General features: G+C 41.9%; 2 protein-coding genes across 4 annotated transcripts in view; both read left to right on the top strand.

Moving 5' to 3' along the window:
* USO1 (USO1 vesicle transport factor) overlaps positions 1-12125 on the top strand; it is a 306934-nt gene extending 294809 nt beyond the window's left edge. Inside the window, exon 26 of the mRNA XM_063131566.1 lies at positions 12114-12125. The gene's annotated coding sequence lies outside the window, so the exon portion shown is untranslated. The remainder of the gene's footprint in view (positions 1-12113) is intronic.
* SLC20A2 (solute carrier family 20 member 2) overlaps positions 930-13112 on the top strand; it is a 74404-nt gene continuing 62221 nt past the window's right edge. Inside the window, exon 1 of one of the 3 annotated variants that reach the window (XM_063131633.1) lies at positions 930-961. The gene's annotated coding sequence lies outside the window, so the exon portion shown is untranslated. Of the gene's footprint in view, positions 966-1011; positions 1084-13112 lie in introns of those variants that run through there. The other 2 variants (XM_063131619.1, XM_063131626.1) reach the window with 2 other exon arrangements.

Here is a 13112-nt window from a genome sequence, read left to right as displayed (position 1 = left end):
TTTAATGTACCACAGAATAGCTGTTTTTATAAGATACTGTTGTTTTTAATGCTTTTTATGTTTTTAAACTTTGTATATTTGTTTTTAATGTTCACTGTTTTTAACTTTTGTAAACCGCCCAGAGAGCTTCGGCTATGGGGTTAGTATATAAATGCAATAAATAAATGAAATAAATAAATATCTGGCACCCAGTTGCATACAGAAGCATTGTGGCTTCTGTATGCAGCCACAACAGAAGCAGACAAGTTGCACTTTTAAATTCTCCATCCGAAGTAAGATCCAAGTTGGAATAGGAATGCCTGCCTTTACTGCTTTCTTTAAGTTTCTCGGAGGGGACACTCGCTTTCCAATGAAATCTAGGGTGACCCTATGAAAAGGAGGACAGGGCTCCTGTATCTTTAACAGTTGTACTGAAAGGGGAATTTCAGCAGGTGTCCTTTGTATGCACTCAGCAGCTGATGAAATTCTCTCTTCATCTCAACAGCTAAAGCTCCAGGAGCCTGCCCTCTTGACCAGCTACAAAAGAAGGCAGGGCTCCTACAGCTTTAACTGTTGTGCTGAAGAGAGAATTTCATCAGGTGCTGAGTGCATACAAAGGACACCTGCTGAAATTCCCCTTTCAGGAGCCCTGTCCTCTTAATCTACATTCAAATCCTAAGATTCCCTCACTGAATTCTCACTTCCGCTTAGGAAGGGGGTGGGGGGGAAAGATAAGCACGCACGCGCGCGCGCGCGCACACCCACCGGCCCACCCACCCCTACTGAAACCGGAAGTCCGACTGTGTGTGTGTGTGTGTGTGTCTTCGTACCCTTTCCCCCTCTCGGTGTGTGCGCGCTTCATGGTTTCACTTCCGGTGCTGGTGTGTCTTTTTAATTTCACGTGGGTGTGCATCCGGGTCCTGCCGGCTGTTGCGGAGAGCGGGTGGGCGGAGGCGCCGGGTAGGGAGCGCGTGGCTGGCCGGTGAGTAAACACAGCCGGCGGGGTCGGCGTGCGGGCGGGCGCGCGCGCGTTGGTCTTTCCTGCCTTTCCCTCATTCCTGGCGCCGGCGGGGTAAGAAGGCGGCCGGGAATACTTTCCCTCAGGTAACTCGCCGTCGCTCTTCGTTGTCCTGGTCACGGTGACCCGAAGTCACGCGGGCGGTTCGGCCAGGCTGCGATGCTCCTCAGGCATCGTCCATATCCCGTTTTCTATACGGGCCCCTGTTGTTGCGTTGTTGTGTTGTTGTTGTTTTTATCCATATGCCTGGTGACGGTTGTTTCTCTGTCAGCGATTCAGTCATCTGGAGGGGAAAGAGGAGGAGGCGAAAACAAACCTCAAACTCCAGGCGAGGTGAAAGGGGGCGGGAGAACGTGAGAGCGCAGCGCTTCGACGCGTTGAAATGCCCTCTGTACATGCCAAGTATACAGGGCCGGTGCCAGACTATTTTGCGCCCTAGGAAAGGTGAACTACTTTCACACACACACACCAAAAAAATGCCAACTTTGATTTTTAAGAACATATGTATCCTGGGGGGGGGGGGGGGGCAATAAGAAGCACAAAACTTGAAACTGCTAAATTTATTTTAAAGTGCAAGAAATACGTCGTGCCAATTATAGCAAGCAAATTGGAAAGGAACGTCTACGGGTCTAAAATGCATTGTTTAATAGGAATATCACCTCCAAATCATCCCCCCCCCCAACTCACACGCACATTCAGCATCACTCACTCCAAACAAACACATGCATGAACACATGCATTCACTCAAAGGCCCCATGCATGCACCCCATTCACCCATACATTCTCTCTCTTTTCCGGGTGCGTTCCGGAAGTCTGAACGTGGAGCCGCCCCATCCCCACCCCAGTGTCCCTGGCTTCGCTTCGGCTGGGCGGGCGTGGGGTGCCATCTCACCCGCCCAGGCCCTGCTGAATCCTCGGGCCGGGCCGGCTCACAGCCAACATACGTGAGTGCTGCACCTGGCGCCCCTCTTAGCTTTGGCGCTCTAGGCGGCCGCCTGAGTGGCCTCTATGGTAGCACCGGCCCTGGAAGTATACACGTAATATTGAGAAGGGTCGGCAGAGATTTGGGTGTAATGCTGAACACGGGAGTCGGGAAGTGCTGTGGAAAACCATGGGCCATTGCTGTTTGGCTTCCCGCCCCCAGTAAGAGCATTTGAGAGCTGAAAGACCAGAGAGGAGGAGAAATAATGCTGCGCGTGTTTCTTATCCGTTCCTTAAAGTGAGCACATTTCCTAATCCGCTTAACTTCCTCTACTCAGGTGTGCGGCAGTTCTCTTTCTTTCCAATTAGGAGATCGGATGAGAACTTTCCATCAGTCGCTTTTCTTTGCTTAGGAAGAGGCCATATATGTAGCTCTTGCCCGCCTCCCCCTCCCAGCTCCCCAAATTGAATTCTTGGCTTTCATTTGATCTTGCCTATCTCATGATCTCTTGTATTATTATTATTATTATTTATTTATATAGCACCATCGATGTACATGGTGCTGTACAGATAACACAGTAAATAGCAAGACCCTGCCGCATAGGCTTACATGGCATGACTCTTCAGCTGTTAGGTTGCAGCACAGCCTAAAATGAGGGTCATGCAGTCTTTTTCTTTTAAGAGGAAAACAGGTGGAGAGAGCGCGCGCATACAATTGGGAGGCAACGGATGTATTTATTTATTATTTTTTAAAAAATATTTATATCCCGCCCTATATCACTAAGATCTCAGGGCGGCGTACAGATAAAAAACATACAGTATAAAACAATAAATATACACAGTTAAAAACAAATTAAACCATGATCCAAGTTAAAACAATATATAATTTAAAAGCAATTTTGTTGTTGTTTATTCGTTCAGTCGTTTCCGACTCTTCGTGACTTCATGGACCAGCCCACGCCAGAGCTTTCTGTCGGCTGTCGCCACCCCCAGCTTCCCCAAGGTCAAGTCTGTCACCAAAGCAATAGAAACAGTTAAAACAATGTGCCAATGAGTTTAACCATCAAAGGCTTTGTTAAAAAGCCATGTTTTTACTTGGTGTCAAAATTGAAATCAATGTTGGTGCCAATCGGGCCTCCAAGGGGAGGGCATTCCACAGTGGGGGTGCTGCCACAGCTGGCACCCCGACTTAATATAAAATTAAGTGGGACCCATGTTGGAGTTAAAGTGGGGTGTATGGATTAAAAGTGTTCAAGACTATTAGGCCACACCAGATGATTCCTTCTAATAATGACAATCTTACTGTATGATCTTAGGTATGTTTGTTTGGAAATATGTCTAAGTAGTCTCTAAGTGAATTCTTTTGGGATTTCTATTTCTAACTGTGATCAGATTTACAGGCAGGCAGCCTTACTTCTGTACCCTTTCTTCTCCATAAGGTAGTCTGCCAACACTTGTTGGAAAAGAGCACCTAATCATTGCTTATTACACATAAACCAGAAAGTGGGTATTCCTGAATTATTCCTGGCCTACTCAGCTAAAGGAAGACCTCGGCTTTTGTATTGCAGACATTTTATTACCTTGTTCTGTTACTGGATAGGCATGGAATGCTGCCTTTAAAACCAAACTAGATGTGATGTTAGTCCTGCATTGGCCTTGATTTGCATGATGTTTTAAAAAGAAAAACAAATAACCAGTATGGGGAGGGGGCATGCAGAGCCAAATTGCAACCCTTACATAGAGGCTTTAACAGTTTGCCCCTACCGTGGTCTAATCAGAATCTCCCTTCCAGCATTTGCTATTTGCAACAGCAGGAAAGTTCTCATTGGTATACGCGTGTGATTTGGCTGGGCCCACAGTTGGGGGAAAAAGTGTTAAAGCCCCCCCCCCCCCGGCACAATCCTGATCCATCTCATCACCCTTTACTGGCTATTTCTGTTTTAAATAGTCTTGTGTACCAGGGCTAGCCATGTGATTAACATCATTTCTAGCGGGGCTCTCAGACTAGCCTGCAAAGAGGTTCAGAATTGTAGTTGCTCCTGATGAGTTCCTTTTAAGGTTCTTGCCTTGTATCTTTAAAGGTATATAAAATCAGATAGTAAAGATAGTTAATTGGCTGTCAGTTATTTCACTCCCTGTGCCTAAAAACTTGCTTCATATAGTTATGACCAAAGCTTTCATAGTGTAAACAAGCTTCATATGTTTTGAGTAGGTCTTGAAAGTTGGCGTTGTATAAATGTTGGCAGACATTTTAAAGGTGAATACTTTTTATGTGCATAAACATAGGGAAAATGAAATACATCTAAAGTATAATACATTACAGCTCATGTAGAAGTCCATGCTGTATCAGAAATTATTGTTGAAGAGGGCAAAGGGTCAGTAGTTTGTACTTGAAAGACAAATGGGGGTGGGGTTTAACAGGCATTTTAGAGAATATTAGGAATGTAACTGAAACTAATAATATACAAGTTATATTAATAAAGGCAGCCATCTACATGTGTTAAAATCAGTGGTAAAGTCTTATTGATGCCTCTATGTTGTAGTGATTAATATTAAAAAGCAGCTTGATTGCGTAATTGAAGGCATGATAACAGTTGGAGAGAGAATCAGAGGGTCTTGTAGAACTTGAAGGGTAGTGACTCTGTTCAGGCAACCCACTAAGCTGTGGTGGTTAAGCACTTTGAGCAAACCATTATGGCTTAAAGTGTCGTGTGAACTTTTCCTAACTATGGTGGCTGCATAACAACTGTTTAAACACGCTCACTAACCATTTGCTGCAAAAGGATTAGCAGCCTAACCATGACTTAGCATGTTGTCTGAACAGGCCCAATATTTACATGTTTGAAAAGTGGGGAAAGAGGATATAGGTGCTATATATTGACATTATTTCTGTAAGTCATAATATGACTTACAGGGTGCTTTAGGGTGGATTCTTTCATTGAGCAGGGGGTTGGACTCGATGGCCTTGTAGGCCCCTTCCAAGTCTGCTATTCTATGATTCTATGTCAACATTGGGGTGGTAATAGCCTAATATTTTTTAGGAGATAATACTTCAAAGATACTCAGCTTTCTTCTTGATAATCTACCACACAGTTTCTAAGGATTTGTTCCCATTCTGCCAGGGTGAGAAGGACCTCTTCAGTTGGAACAGACATCAACTGATAGTTACTACATTTGAATGTCACATTAATTAAACCATAGTTAGTATGGTGTGAATGGGTCACAGTGAGCCATGGCACAGCTGGGAAGAGGAGTTACACTTTTGTTTCCATTATTCCTTAATGGTTGTTTGTTTTGTCTAAATCAACAAACTATAGTAGTTTAAAGTTAACTGTGGTTAGTTTCAAGCCAACTTAAAAATAAAATTTTGAACTTCTCCTCCCAGTCTTGTAGGAGAAGTATGCAAAAAAGGGCTGGGCAATGCATACACTAATTTTGGGTACAGTGTCATTCCATTTACATCCACTGACATAACCAGCAAGGGATAGCAGATAATGTCACAAGAAACAATGGTCGTCATTCCGGCCATGGTGTTTGGCATCTAGTTATGTCCTATTGTTGTTACGTATGATTCAATGGCTCCTGTTCAGAGCTTCCTCTTTAAAACAAGTATTGAAAGATGGGATGCTATAGTTACAATGGAAGGAAATGTTTAGATTCAGTTGAGCTGCTAATGTTAAAAATTATCCTGGTTGTTTATCAGTTTCAACCAGGGTGGATTTGATTTAAATCACGATTTAAATCACTTCTCAGAAAGACTCGATTTAATCATGTGACTTCTCCCAAAAGTGCACTCTTCCTTGCTATATTTTACACAACTCAGAGTTACCAAAGACTCATTCTTGTTGGTATAATCTTAATATTTACAACGAGATGAACGTTTCATTTTTACAATAGCAACTTTTCAGATTAGTTTTGCAGTTATATATATAAAAATACAGATTTGGTTATACTATTAGAAACACATCATAGATAATTATGAAATTATTGCAAGGTGAACTATCTCCAGTTTAATAGGTTAATCATTCATATTTGGACAACTTTTCTGCTGTACTTTATTGGAAGCCGAAAAATAATCTTACAGAAACCTCTGGAAGAGCATGACATTGTGAATGGATTAATGGAATTCATTTACCAAAAAATTTAAATAGCCTTATGCTACATAATTAAAAATGAATCCTTATTTCATGATGAATACCCTTTGGCCTATAATGTATCTTAAATTGAAAACTATCTTTAGATAGATTTTTCTTCAAAAAGCATTTTATTTTTTAAAAAACCCAATTTAAATAAAAAAAAATCAAATTTAAATCGAAAAAATCATTGTTTTATCCACCCTGGTTTCAACCAAGGTATTACTGTTGGATGTGGGGAGCAGTGAATTAAATAGGCTCAGGTTTCTACACCTGTGGCTATAGTTTATTTTTGAATGAAGATATTGATCAGAGCTGTAGCTGCAATAGATTTACTAGGAAGTTCTACATCTGCTTTCAGTTTAGGCCTTGCTTATCAAGATTATTGTGGGTATCCTCAGAATCGCTTCCCTTTTCATTATGCCAATAAAGCTGGAATAGATACTTAATAAATACCCTTTGCAGCTGCTGTTTCCGTACACGGTAAAATTGATATAGATTACAGGAGAAAATGCTGGGGGCAAGATGTTGTATTGGTTGTTGTCACAACAATTAAAAGGAAGGAATCAGATAAGGGGCTGACCATTCCTGAAGATTACTTAAATCACCAATAGTGATATGTGGTGGGAAATCTTCCACGACTGTGTTTTAGAAATACATCATTCTATAAAATGAGTGACTTAATGAATAACTTAATGGATGAATGACTTAATGAATAAACACAATGAAACTGGGCAACTGGAATGGATAGAGTATTTGCCAAATCAAGAATCTTAGAATCATAGAGTTCGAAGGAACCTCAAATCATCTAGTCCAGCCTTTCTCAACCTGGGGCGCTCCAGATGTGTTGGACTACAACTCCCAGAATGCCCCAGCCAGCTCTGCTGGCTGGGGCATTCTGGGAGATGCAGTCCAACACATCTGGAGCGCCCCAGGTTGAGAAAGGCTGATCTAGTCCAACCCCCTCAGTGCAGAATGCATCCACAGCATCCCTGACAGATGGCCATTCAGCTTCTGCTCAAGTATTTCCAGCGAAGAAGAACCCACGATCTCCCGAGGCAATCTATTCCACTGCTGAACAGCTTACACTATTAGGAAGTTTCCCAGATGTTTACCGGAAACGTGCTTCCCTGAAATTTCAAGATGTTGGTTCTAGTCCTGTGCTTGGGAGCAACAAAGAACAAGTCTGCTCCATCTTCTGTATGACTACCTTTCAGATATTTGAAGACTGCTATCATGTCTCCTCTTAACCCTCTTAATCTTCTCTTCTGCAGGCTAAACATACCCAGGTCTTTAACTGTTCCTCATAGGTCTTGCTTTCCAAATCTCTCACTATCCTTGTTGCTCTGCTATTGATCTGCTCAAACTTGTCAATGTCCTTCTAAAAATGGGGCACCCAGAACTGGACACCCTACTCCAAATGTGCTCTGAGTCTGACTAGCACAGAATAGAGTGTAGCTATTAATTTCTGTCATCTGGAAACTATGTTCTGTTAACGAGGCCCAAGATTGCATTAGCCTTCTTAGTTGCTGCATGATGCTGCTGGCTGATATTCAGCTTGTGATCCACTAAGACACCTAAGTCCTTTTCTCATGTACCATTACCAAGCCAGGTCCCCCCTGTCCTATACTACTATGATTTTTTTCTACTTATATGCAAGACTTTATAATTATCTCTTTTGAATCTCATCTTGTTAGATTCAGCCCAGTGTTTCATCTTTTCTAGATCTTGATCCTGGCATCTTCTATGGTGTTGACTATCTCTCCTAGCTTTATGTCATCTGCAGATTTGATAAAAAAACATTTATAAAAAATGTTGAACAGCATAGAGCCTGGGACAGAGCCCGCTGGTACTCTAATCAAAATCTCCCTCCAGGAAGATGCTAAGCAATTAATTAGCATTCGCTGGGTACATTTGCTCCACCAGCTGTGGATCCACTATTGTCCAACCTACATTATACTATCTTAACAAGCATTTCATGGGAAACCTTGCCAAGCGCTTTGCTGAAATCAAGGTATACTATATCCACAGCATTCCTATGACTTACTAAAGTAGTATATAAAAAAAGAAGATAAGGTTAGTCTGGAATAACTTATTCCTGATAAGCGTGTTATCTGCTGCTTTCAATCAGTTCATTATTTTCTAGATGCTCACAGACTTATTGCTTAATAATCTGCAAATTTTGCCTGATATTGATGCCAGGCAAACTGGCCTGTAGTTTCCTGATCTATCTTTTTCCCCTTCTTGAAGATAGGACAACATTTGCCCATCTCCAGTCTTTTGGCACTTCACCTGTTCTCCAGGAATTCTCAAAGATTACAGACTGCAGCACTGAAATAAAATCTGCAAGCTCTTTTAACACCCAGGCTCTTCAGACTTGAAGTCATTTACATTAGCTAAGTGTTCTGCAACGGTGTCATCCTTACAGGTTCGTTCAACTCCGTTGTATTCCCCCTTGGTAGTATGTCCTTCCATTTTCTATGCACGAGTTTTAGCTCATCAGAGAGCTCCCTGTAGAGCCCCCAGGTTTCTTTAAATCTAAAACCATAGCTATAATTAACCAACAACTATCCCTAGAAAGTGCACGTATTTATTGTGCAGATCTTCAGGCATGCTAAAATTAGTGTAAACAGTTTTCAGAGCCTATACCTGCTTTAAATTCTAATGTAAGATAACTATGCTATTGAGTTAACACATCTTAAAATATTAACAGGTATTTCAACAATTCTAAACTGTATTTACACCATTTTAGCTGTATTGCATTGTGTTTATTAAAATATGCACACAGTGTCTTGGATCCTAAGATTTTGCTTTGTGAGTTGAAGGGAGTGTTCCATTCATGGAATGAGTCATCCTGTGGGAGGAAGCTCCATCCATTCATGGAGTGGTAACTAAGGGCACTGTTAAAAATAATGATGATAAATTCCTTAATTTTACTTTTGGCTGTGTGTGGGGGTGATACTTTCCTATATTTATACAGCATGTAAGATTAGCTTGTCATACTTTGTGCGTGTGCTATGTGTAAGTTAAACAAACATGCTAAATCAGCGTGCTTCATTGAAGTCCCAACCCTGGTTCATTTACCATGATGTCTGGACCAGGATCTTTGGCTTGCTCCTGTCCTAAGAAGCCAGAATTGTAATCCATGGATATCTGGCTTATGATTCTGGCTTCTTAGGAGAGGAACAATTGAGAGATCTTGGTTTGTTTAGCTGCTGGCAGGAGGAATTAAGCAGGAGTGATTCAGCAGTTTGCACCAGCACACTTGCTTGTTCATGGTAAGTCAGAATGCTCAGCAATTCTACCTTACTGTGATATATGAACCAGTAGATTCTTGGAGGGACCTCCCTCTATTGTGAGAACAATCCATTTAATCCTACTCAATACTCCCTGTTCTTTAACTGGTTAATAACTGGGTTTGGATGTCACAATGACCCATGATGGGTTAAAAAACCCATGATGGCTGATTTAATCCATCATGGGTTCTCCTGTCATCTGTTGGGAGTTTTTTTTTAAACCCGTGATGGCTTATTTAACCAAAATAACCCACTCTGTTAACCCATGGTCTGCAGAGTGGGTTATTTAACCCATCATGGGTTATCGTGTTGTGTGGCTGTCACAGTGGGCTAATTTGGTCGCCTACAAAGTTGTTTGGCAAGAGTGATCAAAACTCCTGCTGCCGCTCTCCTCCACCTGGCAGATCTGTTTGCATGATCTGCATAGCAACTGGTTGCACTTGCGGCCCTTTCCCTGGCTGTGCGCTCTGCAACTTCCCCAGGTGTCAAACACTGTCTTGGGGAGGTGGCGGCAGCTATGCAGGGTTGTCATTTTGCCTTGTGTGCATCCTTGCCAGCGGATGCTGTCTGTGAAGTTTTGTCCCACTCCTGCAAACTTCCATTGAGTTATAGCTTCCTCCTTTTTGCCGAAAATGTGCTTTTGCTCGTGTGACTTTGTCATTGCTCAGGGTTTCAGTGGGACTCATATGCATCCCTGCTAGGAGAGGCTGTATATGAAGTTTGGTCCTGATCCTGCAAACTTCCAAGGGTTTATTTGCACCACCCCATTTTTACTCCTCAGTGTGTAATTGTGCAGGGTTTTAAAGGTGCATCAGATGCCTTCAGACTAGGGAAGGCTGTGTATGAAACGTGGTCCCAAATCTGCATACTTCCAGCGCTTTAAGAGTCACCTCCCGTTGTCGGGGTAATGCTGAAAGCATTGAATTAACCTCTCTCATTGAGATGTTGTGCAAAATTATAACAGGGTGCTGCAATGTTGTCAACGGGTGAAACAGTGCCACTGCTGGGCCAGGAGTACTGCGGTAGGATGACTCAGGTTATGGATAGTAGCTTATTTGTCTGATTGTGAGGGGGATAACAGTAGCTTATTTTCAAAAATAGCTACTCTGAGTACCTTATTAAGCCATGATGGCTTAAAGTGACTTCTAAACGCAGCTAATATTTCATAAAAGGACACATCACTTAAACTATGACTGCTATGTTTTATTTAACATTCAGTGGTTATACTTGTCATAAGTTGCACTTCATTATAATACTAGCATACGAGTTGTACATTTCCTTTTACAATACATTTGTGGATGAAAGGCAGTTCTGCATCCACAATTTCTAGTGCTGACGGGGAGCACATTGGCTAGAGTACATCTGGGTGTGCACTTGATGCTCATCTTGAAATGTGTTTTTTTATTCAACTTTGGAAAAGATGTATGCAATCCTGGTTGCAGGCATTCAAGCCCTATTTATGAAGCAGTTTATCATCTGTGGATTCTGATCCGGAAAAGTAACCATGTGCAGAGGTCAGCCTCTGTATATTCTTACATGCTGGCCTCATCTGTGTTTAGCTTATAATTTATTTGTTATGTGTTGATGGAAAATGGAGTCATCTGCAGTACATAAAGAAATAATGGTTATTACAAAAGAAATGATCCAGAATTATTTTTACTATCAATATACAAAGGATCTAATATAAATTTGAAATGTAAAGATTTATTATCATTTTTGCTAATTGCCGTTTGCTAGACAGTTGCACAGCAGTGGAAAAAACTGGATAATAAGAATTTACCTGCATGATACCGAAATATATGTGTGCTGTCTTGTGTGCTTAATGTTATGGGGTTGGATCCAGATTTAAATACTTGAAATGGGCTGGCAGGAGCAGATTTCCCACAGCTGGCTTCCAGCTCCCATAAAAGAGTTAGAGAAGGTTGGAGGATCCTGCTGAATGGGGTGAGCTGTGCTGGGAGTGGAAATTGAGGGAGGTACTTTCCATGCGTGGAGCCGTTCTGTCAGTGGGATCCAATCCATTGTGTTTTAATACTACTTTCCACCAGTTTACTAGGAATACACAATAAGCTAAGAGGCTTGTAATTTCCTGTATCGCATTGAAAAATCAATGCTAGTTTGGTTACTTTCCAGTGCCCTGATACGGAGGCTACTTCACATATTTTTGTTAGAAAGTTACTAATTTTACATTTGACTTCTTTCAGAACTATTAGGTGGCTGCCATTTGGATCCCTCTCGCCTTATCAACTTAAATTTGTTTTGCCAGTATGTGCTTCTTATTCTTATTAGGATAAATGTCCATTATTTGCAAGAATTCTTGTCTTTTATGGCCTCCTTGACTGCTTGTTAACCACATTGGCTTGTTCTTCTTGGGATTATTGGTACCTTTACTAATTTGCAGCATACATTCTTGCTGTGGTTCTATTATTGTGATTTTTAAATGACTTCCAAGAAACTTGGAAGTTTGATCCTCTTGACTCACCCTTTCAACTTTTAAATTGAGACGTTTTGTCTGTTTGAAATTGAATGTGACTGTTGGTCTGTCTTAAGGTACCACAGGACGCGTATCTCGCTTCATGTCTTGAAACTTCCTTTCTGCTTTCTGTTTTCTATGTTCAGGGAATTAGCTCTTTTGGAACACTGAAGATTGGGGGGAATTAACTGTAATACTAGGGCAGCCTACCTGGTTCTAGTTTGTTGTAAGACAGGTTGGTGGTTCAGAAGCTAACATTTTACCCAAATACATTTCAGCAAATTTGTTCTATGTCAGATATGGGCAGCCCACATGGCGCCACTCACTGTTCCATGCCACCTAGCTAATCAGCCATCAACTGGGAGGCAGGGAACAGATCACTGCTGCTAATTTTAAGCCTTCCCAGTGATCCTCACACAGATCACGGTTTCCCTGCTGCTATTAATAGCAAGAAAACTGTGATCTCTGCATCAGGTTTGCTTGGAGAAGAGTGAGGTTAAAGCCTCTTTCTCCTCTCAGTGATGCAGAGATTGCTGCTGTTTCCTCTCTGCTGTTAGCAGTGAGGGAACAAAAATTTGTATCAGGATTCCTGGGATGGGGGTTAGATTTAAGCTCATCCTTCTCCCATATCCCCTTCCCCACTGAGCTCAGCAGGCAGGGAGGTTAGGTTTAAACCTCCCCATCTTTGCATGCTGAGTTGTATGCAGGCATATGTGGTCCCCACCCAACGATCTCGTATTGCATGTAGCCCCAGGGCCAAAAATATCTGCCCCTCTAGGTAGCTAAAAGTACTGCAGAAAGAGAAGAAATGAGAGCAAAAGAGGACAAACAAGATACTGAAATCTTACTCCTGTTTGAGGATGCAAAGGCACGTCTCCAAACCAGAACTTGCAATAGTAGCTGCTTGCCAGTAGCTCTTTTGCTGACTGTCAAGGAGTGGGCAAAAATCCTGAAAAAGGGGGCTTGAAAGGCATCTTGGTCAGAATCATTAGGAGAGATAGAGAGAAAGAGCATACTTTGGGCAACATGAATGCCAGCAGAGAGGTTTGGAAAAGAAAAGAAAGGTAAATCAAAGAGCTCAGGGGTCCAGCATCAGTTGTACTATTGGAAAACCAACCACCAGGATGGCAATGAGAAGGGGGATTTCCAGATGAACAAAAATAGGTAGTGGTTATACATTTCTGAATAGTGGGTTACTTGAGTTTATTAGTTGGATGCGTTCCAATAATAATTGACAGATCACAGAGCTCCCAGTAGCTAGTGTTTTGTCTTGATTTCATTAGGATGTGGGA

The sequence above is a fragment of the Elgaria multicarinata genome, chromosome 1 (assembly GCF_023053635.1).
Source record: "Elgaria multicarinata webbii isolate HBS135686 ecotype San Diego chromosome 1, rElgMul1.1.pri, whole genome shotgun sequence".
Taxonomy (NCBI): Eukaryota; Metazoa; Chordata; class Lepidosauria; order Squamata; family Anguidae; genus Elgaria; species Elgaria multicarinata.
The sequence above is the reverse complement of the archived record's forward strand: the minus strand, read 5'-3'. Positions and strand labels throughout refer to the sequence as shown.